This window comes from Ranitomeya variabilis, chromosome 3 (genome assembly GCF_051348905.1).
Source record: "Ranitomeya variabilis isolate aRanVar5 chromosome 3, aRanVar5.hap1, whole genome shotgun sequence".
NCBI classification, from domain to species: Eukaryota; Metazoa; Chordata; class Amphibia; order Anura; family Dendrobatidae; genus Ranitomeya; species Ranitomeya variabilis.
The window spans coordinates 385,839,158-385,852,338 of record NC_135234.1 but is presented as its reverse complement, the minus strand read 5'-3'; positions in this window follow the sequence as shown (position 1 = coordinate 385,852,338).

Here is a 13,181-nt window from a genome sequence, read left to right as displayed (position 1 = left end):
GATACTCATACTCATACTGTTAAAAGTTGTGATGGAGCACTGACTCCGTCACTTACTCCACCAGGCCACGGGTATCATTAGAAATATTGGTCTTGTAGAAAATCTTCCTTTCCTCCTTCCAGAGTAATATTAGTAATATATCCCATCTGGTTCATGGGGAAGGGGGAAACATGGGCTTGTGCGATTTCAAATGCCAGGACTGAATTTCAGCCCCAGGCCGTATCTGCCAGGGATCCACAACGCAGTGCGGCAGCCATCTCAACTAAGGGAAAAGGTATGGGCTATACAATGGGGGCATGTTTGGTACATATGAAGAAAACAGTATGCCACAATACAATAAAAACAATAAGAAAAAAGTTACAGGTGCCATCATGGGATGATATGGGGGAAAAGGAAACAATTTGGCCAGGAGGAGAGGAAGGATCCAATTTCTGAAGAAAGAGTGCAAGATGTACTTCAAATTCAGTGTTCCAGATGGTCCTCCGATAGTCCATTCACAATGGTAATATTCCAATCATATTAATATAATATATATATATATATACACTCACCGGCCACTTTATTAGGTACACCATGCTAGTAACGGGTTGGACCCCCTTTTGCCTTCAGAACTGCCTCAATTCTTCGTGGCATAGATTCAACAAGGTGCTGGAAGCATTCCTCAGAGATTTTGGTCCATATTGACATGATGGCATCACACAGTTGCCGCAGATTTGTCGGCTGCACATCCCAAAGATGCTCCATACAAGGCAGGATGGATCCATGCTTTCATGTTGTTTACGCCAAATTCTGACCCTACCATCCGAATGTCGCAGCAGAAATCGAGACTCATCAGACCAAGCAACGTTTTTCCAATCTTCTACTGTCCAATTTCGATGAGCTTGTACAAATTGTAGCCTCAGTTTCCTGTTCTTAGCTGAAAGGAGTGGTACCCGGTGTGGTCTTCTGCTGCTGTAGCCCATCTGCCTCAAAGTTCGACGCACTGTGCATTCAGAGATGCTCTTAGGCCTACCTTGGTTGTAACGGGTGGCGATTTGAGTCACTGTTGCCTTTCTATCAGCTCGAACCAGTCTGCCCATTCTCCTCTGACCTCTGGCATCAACAAGGCATTTCCGCCCACAGAACTGCCGCTCACTGGATTTTTTTTCTTTTTCGGACCATTCTCTGTAAACCCTAGAGATGGTTGTGCGTGAAAATCCCAGTAGATCAGCAGTTTCTGAAATACTCAGACCAGCCCTTCTGGCACCAACAACCATGCCACGTTCAAAGGCACTCAAATCACCTTTCTTCCCCATACTGATGCTCAGTTTGAACTGCAGGAGATTGTCTTGACCATGTCTACATGCCTAAATGCACTGAGTTGCCGCCATGTGATTGGCTGATTAGAAATTAAGTGTTAACAAGAAGTTGGACAGGTGTACCTAATAAAGTGGCCAGTGAGTGTATATAATATTAATAAGTAAAAAATTGTTCAATCTTTGTTTATTAAACATAACAGAAAAAAGGGAACATTTATACAGTCGTAAACCGTAGAGAACATTACAAGTTATAGGCATATGTTGTGAATTTGGATTCTGGGCTTACCCGGTGGCCGCTTGTGGAATTGGACTTGTCATCCTCTTTCCTGTTTCACCTGATTCCATCAGTAGTGGGTGTCGCTATTTAAGCTCATTTCTCTGGTGGTTTCTTGCCGGTCAACAATGTTATCTGATGCCTCTCAGTGCTTGTTCCTGCTTCTAGACTACTACTAGATAAGTTGGACTTTTGTCCATGTTTTGTTTTGCCTATTTGTTCCAGTTCACAGCTGAAGTTTTGTTACTGTGTCTGGAAAGCTCTCGTTGATCAGGGATTGCTACTCTGGCGTTATGAGTTAATGCCAGAGTTTAAGGTAATCTCTGGATGGTGTTTTGTTAGTGTTTTTCTGCTGACCATGAAAGTATACTATCTGTCTTCTGCTATCTAGTAAGCGGACCTCAAATTTGCTAAGACTATTTTCCTGCTGCGTTTGTTGTTTCATCTGAACTCACCGTCATTATATGTGGGGGGCTACTGTCTTCTTTGGAATATTTCTCTAGAGGTGAGCCAGGTCTTATATTTCCCTCTGCTAGCTATTTAGGTCTTAGGCCAGAGCTGGGCATCTAGCGATAAATAGGAAATGCTACCTGGCTATTTCTAGTTGCGCGGCAGGCTTAGTTCATGGTCAGTATAGTTCCATCTTCCGAGAGCTTGTCCCTCTATAGGCTTGCTATGATCTCTGCCTGCAGAGATCATGACAGTTTGACCGGCCCATAAAGTGTTAAAGACCCAGGTTGAGAAAGGAGAGTTATAAGAAGTCTGCTGAAATTTTTTTTTTTTTTTTTTTCCTCCAGTCTGCCTTGCTGCAGTCTTTTCTCTCTCTCTCCTCCTAATCTCTGTATGCTCTGTGTGCACCTGACAATAATGGATCTCCAGAGTGTAACTGCGGGTTTGAATAATCTCATCACGAAAGTACAAAATTTACAAGATTTTGTGGTACATGCTCCGGTATCTGAGCCGAGAATTCCTTTGCCGGAGTTCTTCACAGGGAATAGAGCTAGCTTCCAGAATTTCCGAAATAATTGTAAGCTTTATTTGTCCCTGAAGTCTCGTTCAGCTGGAGACCCTGCTCAGCAGGTTAGGATTGTGATTTCCTTGCTCAGGGGTGACCCTCAAGATTGGGCCTTCTCATTGCCAGCAGGGGATCCTGCGTTACGCGATGTGGATGCGTTTTTTCTGGCCTTGGGCTTGCTTTATGAGGAACCTCATTTGGAACTTCAGGCAGAAAAAACTTTGATGGCACTATCTCAGGGGCAAGACGAAGCTGAAGTTTTCTGCCAAAAATTCCGTAAATGGTCTGTGCTTACTCAGTGGAATGAGTGCGCCTTGGCGGCAACTTTCAGAGAAGGTCTCTCTGATGCCGTTAAGGATGTTATGGTGGGGTTCCCTTTGCCTGCAGGTCTGAATGAGTCCATGACAATGGCTATTCAGATTGATAGGCGTCTGCGGGAGCGCAAACCGGTGCACCATCTGGCGGTGTCTATGGAAAAGACGCCAGAAAGTATGCAGTGTGATAGAATTCTGTCCAGGAGCGAGCGACAGAATTTTAGACGGAAGAATGGATTGTGTTTCTATTGTGGGGATTCTACTCATGTTATATCAGCATGCTCTAGGCGTACAAAGAAGCTTGATAAGTCTGTTTCCATTAGCACCATTCAGTCTAAGTTTATTTTGTCTGTAACCCTGATTTGCTCTTTGTCATCCATTGCCACGGACGCCTATGTTGACTCTGGCGCCGCTCTGAGTCTTATGGATTGGTCCTTTGCCAATCGTTGTGGTTTTGATTTAGAGCCTTTGGAGATTCTTATTCCTCTGAAGGGGATTGACTCCACCCCATTGGCTAATAATAAACCACAATACTGGACACAAGTAACCATGCGTATCAATCCGGATCACCAGGAGATTATTCGTTTCCTGGTGCTGTATAATTTACATGACGATTTGGTACTGGGATTGCCATGGTTGCAGTCTCACAACCCAGTCTTGGACTGGAGAGCAATGTCTGTGTTGAGCTGGGGATGTAAGGGTATTCATGGGGACGTACCTTTGGTTTCTATTTCGTCGTCCATTCCCTCTGAAGTCCCTGAGTTCCTCTCTGATTATCAAGACGTCTTTGACGAACCCAAGCTTGGGTCGTTACCTCCGCACCGTGAGTGCGATTGTGCCATAGATTTGATACCGGGTTGTAAATATCCAAAGGGTCGTTTGTTTAATTTGTCTGTGCCGGAACATGCTGCTATGCGGGAATATATAAAGGAGTCTTTGGAAAAGGGACATATTCGTCCATCTTCTTCTCCCTTGGGAGCTGGGTTTTTCTTTGTCTCAAAAAAAGACGGCTCTTTGAGACCATGTATTGATTATCGGCTTCTGAATAAGATCACTGTTAAGTATCAATACCCATTGCCATTGCTTACTGATTTGTTTGCTCGTATAGAGGGTGCTAAGTGGTTCTCTAAAATTGATCTTCGTGGGGCGTATAATTTGGTGCGGATCAGGCAGGGGGATGAGTGGAAGACCGCATTTAATACGCCCGAGGGCCACTTTGAGTATTTGGTCATGCCTTTTGGTCTTTCTAATGCCCCTTCAGTTTTCCAGTCTTTTATGCATGATATTTTCCGCGATTTTCTGGATAAATTTATGATAATATATCTGGATGATATTCTGATTTTTTCTGATGACTGGGACTCTCATGTCCAGCAGGTCAGGAGAGTTTTTCAGGTTCTGCGGTCTAATTCTTTATGTGTGAAGGGGTCTAAGTGCGTTTTTGGGGTCCAGAAAATTTCCTTTTTGGGGTATATTTTTTCTCCCTCTTCCATTGAGATGGATCCCGTCAAGGTGCAAGCTATTTGTGACTGGACTCAGCCCTCCTCTCTTAGGGGTCTTCAGAGATTTTTGGGCTTTGCCAACTTTTACCGCCGATTTATTGCTGGTTTTTCGGATGTCGTTAAACCACTGACTGATTTGACCAGACAAGGCGCTGATGTTGCTAATTGGTCCCCTCATGCTGTAGAGGCCTTTCAGGAGCTTAAGCGCCGTTTTGCCTCTGCCCCTGTGTTGCGTCAGCCTGATGTGAATCTGCCTTTTCAGGTTGAGGTTGACGCTTCGGAGATCGGAGCTGGGGCAGTGTTGTCGCAGAAAGGTTCCGACTGCTCCGTCATTAGGCCTTGTGCCTTCTTTTCTCGCAAATTTTCGCCCGCAGAGCGGAATTATGATGTTGGGAATCGGGAGCTTTTGGCCATGAAGTGGGCGTTTGAGGAGTGGCGCCATTGGCTCGAGGGGGCTAGACATCAGGTGGTGGTATTGACTGACCACAAAAATTTGATTTATCTTGAGACTGCCAGACGCCTGAATCCTAGACAGGCGCGCTGGTCTTTATTTTTTTCTCGCTTTAATTTTGTGGTGTCATACCTACCGGGTTCTAAGAATGTTAAGGCAGATGCCCTTTCTAGGAGTTTTGACCCGGACTCTCCTGGTAATTCTGAACCCACAGGTATCCTTAGGGAGGGAGTAATTTTGTCGGCCGTTTCTCCTGATCTGCGGCGGTCCTTGCAAGAGTTTCAGGCGGATAGACCGGATCGTTGTCCGCCTGATAGACTGTTTGTTCCGGATGATTGGACCAGCAGAGTCATCTCTGAGGTACATTCTTCTGCATTGGCAGGTCATCCCGGAATTTTTGGTACCAGGGATTTGGTGGCAAGATCCTTCTGGTGGCCTTCTCTGTCACGAGATGTGCGAGTCTTTGTGCAGTCATGTGACGTTTGTGCTCGGGCCAAGTCTTGTAGTTCTCGGGCTAGCGGACTGCTGTTGCCCTTGCCTATTCCTAAGAGGCCTTGGACACACATCTCGATGGATTTTGTTTCAGATCTGCCTGTTTCCCAGAAGATGTCTGTCATCTGGGTGGTCTGTGACCGTTTCTCTAAAATGGTCCATTTGGTTCCTCTGCCCAAGTTGCCTTCTTCTTCTGAGTTGGTTCCTCTGTTTTTTCAGAATGTTGTCCGATTGCACGGTATTCCTGAGAATATTGTTTCTGACAGAGGTACCCAATTTGTGTCTAGATTTTGGCGGGCATTCTGTGCTAGGATGGGCATAGATTTGTCTTTTTCGTCTGCTTTTCACCCTCAGACTAATGGCCAGACCGAGCGGACTAATCAGACCCTTGAGACATATCTGAGGTGTTTTGTCTCTGCTGACCAGGATGATTGGGTTGCTTTTTTGCCATTGGCAGAGTTCGCCCTCAATAATCGGGCCAGTTCTTCCACCTTGGTGTCCCCGTTTTTCTGTAATTCGGGGTTTCACCCTCGATTTTCCTCCGGTCAGGTGGAATCCTCGGATTGTCCTGGAGTGGATGCGGTGGTAGAGAGATTGCATCACATTTGGGGGCAGGTTATGGACAATTTGAAGTTGTCCCAGGAGAAGACTCAGCGTTTTGCCAACCGTCATCGTCGTGTTGGTTCTCGGCTTTGTGTTGGAGATTTAGTGTGGTTGTCTTCTCGTTTTGTCCCTATGAGGGTCTCTTCTCCTAAGTTTAAACCTCGGTTCATCGGCCCTTATAGAATATTGGAGATTCTTAATCCTGTTTCTTTCCGTTTGGACCTCCCTGCGTCCTTTTCCATTCATAACGTTTTTCATCGGTCGTTATTGCGCAGGTATGAGGTACCTGTTGTACCTTCAGTTGAGCCTCCTGCTCCGGTGTTGGTTGAGGGTGAGTTGGAGTACGTTGTGGAGAAAATTTTGGACTCTCGTGTTTCCAGACGGAAACTCCAGTATCTGGTCAACTGGAAGGGTTACGGCCAGGAGGATAATTCTTGGGTCAATGCATCTGATGTTCATGCTTCTGATCTTGTTCGTGCCTTCCATAGGGCTCATCCTGGTCGCCCTGGTGGATCTGGTGAGGGTTCGGTGCCCCCTCCTTGAGGGGGGGGTACTGTTGTGAATTTGGATTCTGGGCTTACCCGGTGGCCGCTTGTGGAATTGGACTTGTCATCCTCTTTCCTGTTTCACCTGATTCCATCAGTAGTGGGTGTCGCTATTTAAGCTCATTTCTCTGGTGGTTTCTTGCCGGTCAACAATGTTATCTGATGCCTCTCAGTGCTTGTTCCTGCTTCTAGACTACTACTAGATAAGTTGGACTTTTGTCCATGTTTTGTTTTGCCTATTTGTTCCAGTTCACAGCTGAAGTTTTGTTACTGTGTCTGGAAAGCTCTCGTTGATCAGGGATTGCTACTCTGGCGTTATGAGTTAATGCCAGAGTTTAAGGTAATCTCTGGATGGTGTTTTGTTAGTGTTTTTCTGCTGACCATGAAAGTATACTATCTGTCTTCTGCTATCTAGTAAGCGGACCTCAAATTTGCTAAGACTATTTTCCTGCTGCGTTTGTTGTTTCATCTGAACTCACCGTCATTATATGTGGGGGGCTACTGTCTTCTTTGGAATATTTCTCTAGAGGTGAGCCAGGTCTTATATTTCCCTCTGCTAGCTATTTAGGTCTTAGGCCAGAGCTGGGCATCTAGCGATAAATAGGAAATGCTACCTGGCTATTTCTAGTTGCGCGGCAGGCTTAGTTCATGGTCAGTATAGTTCCATCTTCCGAGAGCTTGTCCCTCTATAGGCTTGCTATGATCTCTGCCTGCAGAGATCATGACAGGCATACCAGCATTGCAACTTTTCGATTTTACTTAGCTCCATCAACTTAGAGGTAGTGAACAACTATAGAATTATAGTATAAGTCCTGATAGAGTATTTTCACAATTTCACTCAATAGTCCACAACATTTTGTAGCAAATCCATCAGTAGCTGGATACAGGACTCCGTTATTATTGCAATTGCACTTAAGGTATTTATATCTGTTAAACATATTAAATAAGGGAGCAAACTAGTAGTCGTAGGAAAGTTGTAAATAAGCCTCTCAACCAAGTCATTCACCCTTATCAAGGGAAGAGGATGCAAACCTTAATATAAATCAGAAAAACATCTTAACAACCATATTTACTGATGGAAAACCAGAGATTATGTACAGCATACCAGGAAACATTATAAAGAAGAGTAGAGAGCATAGAACAAGATAAGCAAAAGAGAGCGAGAGAAAGCAGAGAAAAACAAGGGGAGAGGGACGGGGGAACTAGGGAATAAGACAGGAGTGGATAGACGTTTCAGTAGGATAAAAAGGGGAAGGGGAACCCCTCTAAAGCATACTGAGTAGGCTACTTTTTGTGAAGTAGACCTATGTGAGATGAGCAAACTTAAAAGGGAGTGGATTTAAGTCCAGCACAGGCGAACTCACTATCCAGATACAGTTTGATCTAGGGGTGCTCCAAATGTTTAGTTAAATCTCGGAGAATCCAGAAACAGAACCCATTGACTCCAGGTACGAAGGAATCCATACCTGGCACCAGTCATTTCCGCAGTAAGGTCTTCCATCTTGTAAATCCGACTCATTTCTTCAAATCATTTAGTCAGTAAAGGACATTGGGGTGTCTTGGAATGACGGCTCTAGGCAGAATCAAAGTATGTCCTGCTTTTGGGACTTAATGGAACCCGGATGTATTGATAATAGTGCTATCATGGGTGTCTTATCTATCATCTGACCACTAATTAACTGATAGATGTGAAACACTCCCTCCCAAAATGGCTGAATCTTTCCACAGCTCCACCTAATATGTAGCATGGAACCTCTTTCACTGTTACACCTCCAGCATTCATCGGGGACAGAGGGGAAAGCAACATGTAGGATTACCGAGCAACGATAACAACGGGAAAGAATTTTGTAATTCCTTTCCTGAGCTGCACAGGCCATCAACAAACTGTGAGACATGATGCATGCCTCCCTCCAGTCTGTCCCCAATATCTGCATTTCGAGGTCTTTCTCCCAACTCTCGAAAAATCTTGGTTTAGTTGTCTCATTCCCTGAGTTTAGGATGTTGTATATCTGGGAAATACAGTGAGCAGGCGGGGACTCCAATACAAACAACTCTTCAAATTTAGTTAAAGGGGCCTTAAAGTTCCCTGTTTTGTACAAATATGATTTTTATTGAGAGTATTCAAACCAAAGCGTTGCAGGTCCTGTGTTTGTCAACGATTCTAAGGGCATCAGGTCTTGCCTTTTCAAAATCTGGAAAAGACGTGGTCCATCATGTTCCTGCCAACCCATTGGGTTGCCTTCAATACTGGGGGAAGTCCAGATTATGGAAAAGTGGCATAAGGTGTCCTATGCCTGAGGATATGTTGCCCGTCTTAACCTCTCTATCCTAGAACCTCAAGGTTGTTGCCAACATAACATACTTGTCTCAAGTCCAGTCATGTCCCTGTTACCGGAGGAGATCGAGGGCAAGCACCAAAAGGGGGTCGCCAAATCTAACTGCTCCACTGGAACCCATTGTTTGGATTCTCGATGGTATGGCCAGTCCAACAACCGTAACAGGACGGCCGCTTTATGGTATTTTTTAAAGTTAAGGAGTCTAATAAGGTTCTAATTCCAATCCTGGGTCTACGATTTCCCCAAATAAAACCCGAAATAGCCGACTGTAGTCTAACAAAGAATGAGGCAGGGATACCTATAGGGATTGACTGGAACAGGAACAAGAACTGAGGAAGCACGTCCATTTTTATCGCATTAATGCGACCAAACTGCAACAACTTCCATTTATCGTAGGTTTTGAGATCTTGAAGTGTTCTCTGAAGCAGAGGGAGAAAATTAAGACCAAACAGTTGGGTGGGGTCCCTAGGTACTACAATTCCCAAATATTTCAAAGCCGAATCCTGCCATTTAAATGGAAAACTATCTGCTAAGTTCAATTGTTCCTCAGAAGGAAGGGAGATATTCAATGCCTCAGACTTAGTGAAATTAACCTTAAAGTTACTAAGACTTCCAAATTCTTCAATTTCTTTAATCAAAGAGGGGAAGGTAATACGAGCCTAAAACACAATCAAAAGTAAATTGTCAGCAAATAAGGCAGTTTTGAAATGTGTCCAACCCGCCACCACCCCCTTTATATTGGTATTTTGCCTTATGGCAACTGCAAGGTGTTCCATTTTGATAACATATAGCAAAGGGGATAGAGGACACCCCTGTCATGTGCCATTGCGCATAGAAAATGCGGGAGAAAGGGAGCCATTTGCACTAACCCTTGCTGAGGGGTAGGTGTATAGGGAGGCTATCCAATTTAGGAATTTAGTCCCCATACCAATCTGCTCCAATGAGGCTTTCATAAATCTCCAGCTGACCCGGTCAGAGGCCTTCTCCGCGTCCAATGAAAGTAAGCAAATGGGAGTGGATTGGGCCCTCAGCCGAGCCATGAGTAGTAGTTTATTATTGTTGTCCCTAGCCTCTCTACCTTTAAGAAATCCCACCTGGTCATTATGGATAATTCCAGGAAGGAGAACTGCCAACCTATTTGCTAGGATTTTAGAAAATAATTTGATATCGATGTTAATTAAAGATATAGGTCTATAGTTAGCAGCCTCTGTGTGATCTTTTCTCGGCTTAGGGACAACACTAATATGAGCCTCCAATGATTGGGGAGTCCATAAGGATTCAGGCAAAATCATGTTGAAAACCCTTGTCAGAAAAGGCACAATCTGGGGGCCAAATTGCTTAAAGAATTTAGAGGTAAAGCTGTCTGGTCCTGGGCATTTCCCACCTGGAGAACCCTTAATGGCGTCCAAGACCTCTGCCTCAGAAAACTCAGCTTCCAAAGAGTCAGCATCCAAAGGGTCAAACCGGCATTGCGGTATCATTTACATTTGTACTGATCTTGTCCCGAACCAGTCGAGGATCTATGTCATCATATCGGCCTTTGATGTTATAGAGGTTACTATAGAATTTTTGGAAAACACCCATAATCTCATCAGGGTTTTGAGTAATTACCCCACCTGGCTTTCTGAGTTGCGGAATATGACCTGGATTTCCCCTGGGATGGAGCATCCTGGATAAGGGCCTACCGCACTTGTCCCCATATTCATATAGGAATCTATGAAGTCTCACTCTCTGGCGTAGGTATTTCTGGTCTAGAATGGCTCTCAGTTCCTCTCTGGTCTTAATAAGTTCAGCTAAGGTTTGCTGAGAAAGAGAAAGTTTATGAGAGCACTCCAAGTCAAAAATTGTTTTCAACAACAAAACCACCTGCTCGGCTTTTTCTTTCTTCAAGCGAGCTCCATGTTTCAGCAGAACCCCTCATACCACACACTTAAGGGCCTCCCACTTAATTGGAAATGCTGTCATATCAGATTCATGGATTGTCAAACTCTGATATAGTGTCCTTAATCTCCAAAGCACAGAGAAAATCATTCAGGAGATTGTCATTCAAACGCCACGTCCACTTTTTCGATCTCCCCTCTGGCAGGGTCATTTGGCAAAACACTGGAGCATGGTCTGACCAGCAGATATGACCAATAGAGGATTGAATCTGCCATGTCAGAGCAGTTTGGCTGATTAAAAAAAAAATCAATCCTACTATAGGAGGAATGGGCAGATGAGAAAAATGTGTAGTCTTTCTCTGTAGGGTGCAAGACCCGCCATAAGTTGACCATGCGAAGACTCTAGACTACCCTTTTGAACTACTTAATTTTCCTAACTGAGAAGGGGTGTCTCCCAGAAAACTTGTCTAACCTTGGGTCCAGAGTAAAATTAAAGTCCCCGACTGCCACCAGGATCTCCTCAGCAAAGTCCACAAGGGAGGAGAGGAAAGAGATACATACAGATATCGGGTCTCTATTGGGTAGATACTAATTAGCTATCGTAAAGACCACAGAGTTCACCCTGATCTTTAGGAAGATGTATCTGTCCTCTGAGTCTATGTGTGTCTATGACTGAATGTGTCAGGGATCTATGCAATGCTATTGACACCCCCACATCTAGCCTCTGGATTAGGGCTATGGAACCATGTAGTGTAATAGCGGTCATTGATGCGTGGGATGTGCCCCAGCTTGAAGTGGGTCTCTTGCAGAAGTAGAATATGCACCCAATGCTTGTGCGTATCATAGAGAATCTGTTTTCTTTTTTTGGGGGTGTTAAGCCCCCTTACATTTAGGGAACCCCACTTAACCAGGGACATCTCTACAAAGAAGCGTCCCCGAACAAACTCAAGAAAGGGTAATTTCTTACAATGAAAAAAGAAAGAAAAACCTCTGCACCGCTGTATTACAGCTTGTACTCAAACAGAACATTGCAAATTATGAAATGGTTAAAACGGAATTGAACAAAACCAAAGAAGAGTTACAGGCCAGATTGTCTGAATCCCAATGGAACGTCACGGATAAAAAATTAGATACTAAATTAATTATCTTGCAAAATGAAATAAAACAAAAAAAACGTGACAAATGTATACGCGATAGAAATGATTTCGAAACAGGCAAGATCTTTACATGGAATAAAGGATACCAGCCTTGGAACACCCGCAGATTTCAGAGAAGACCATATCAGAAAAAAGGTTCTACTTGGAGAAATCGGAATAATAAAAAAGATTATTTTACTACTGACTCTGATTCGAGTGCCACAGAGGAATCAAGTGGTGCATCTACAAATCCAGCGCCTGCACATCCAGTGTCCCCTTTAGACGCAGGACGCGCCGTGGGGGTAGGAGAAATGGTAGAAAAAAATCAAAAGGAAGCAAGTCTCTTGGAGACCGATGTAAGAGAGACTAATACTACCATTAATTTAACGAACCATGTGCTAAATGAAAAACACATTTCAGTACTTTCAAAAGGCCTCAATTTTTGTTTACCGTCAGAATTCAATCTAGTGGATTTCAAAATTGATTTATTTAAGGCCACTAGAAAGATCCATCTGTTTAAGTCTTTTAATTCAAACAAGAGAATAAAAACATCAAAACAAGTGCCATTAGAAATCTTGCCTGGTGAAGTCCCGTGTCAAATTGGACCTTTGGGGTTTAGAGTTGAAAATGAAAATGAAGATATACGTGAGGATGCTAAGTTACTTCTGAGCCTCACAGACTCAACCCCTCCCGATTGTGATCGTAAAGATACATCTCATGTACCTTTTACTAGATGAGTAAAGTCCACGTATATGCCTCAGATTTCCCCTGGTAATCTTGTGGATATTTTTGAGACTCAGGTTCTAAAAGAGATTGAAGCATTGTTATATGAAAAATCTCCGGATAATTTATCAGCAGAAGAATCACGGGCTCTAAAAGAAATCCAGTTGTGGTCTGATACAATAATACGTTCTGCGGACAAGGGAGGAAATACAGTTCTGCTTACAAGAGAATATTACAAAGAAGAAGCTTTAAGACAATTGTCTGAGTCTCATACATACGAAAAATTAAAGGGAGATCCCACATTTAAATTTAAGGGCAATTTACGGTCATTTTTAAGGCAGCATATGGAGAAAAAAGTTTTTTTCAGAAAGACAAGCTAATAAGCTGTTACCAGACTATCCCAGGAAACCGCACTGGTACCACATTCCGAAGGTTCATAAATCATTAACGCGGCCACCTGGCCGCCCGATAGTATCAGGGGTGGGATCCCTTACAGAACCTTTGTCTGCCTATTTGGACTGGCTGCTGCACCTTCTTTTACGTGACATCCCCTCTTTTGTAAAAGACACTGGGGATTTCTTGGGTACCTTAAAAAATTTCGTATGGCAGGAAGGT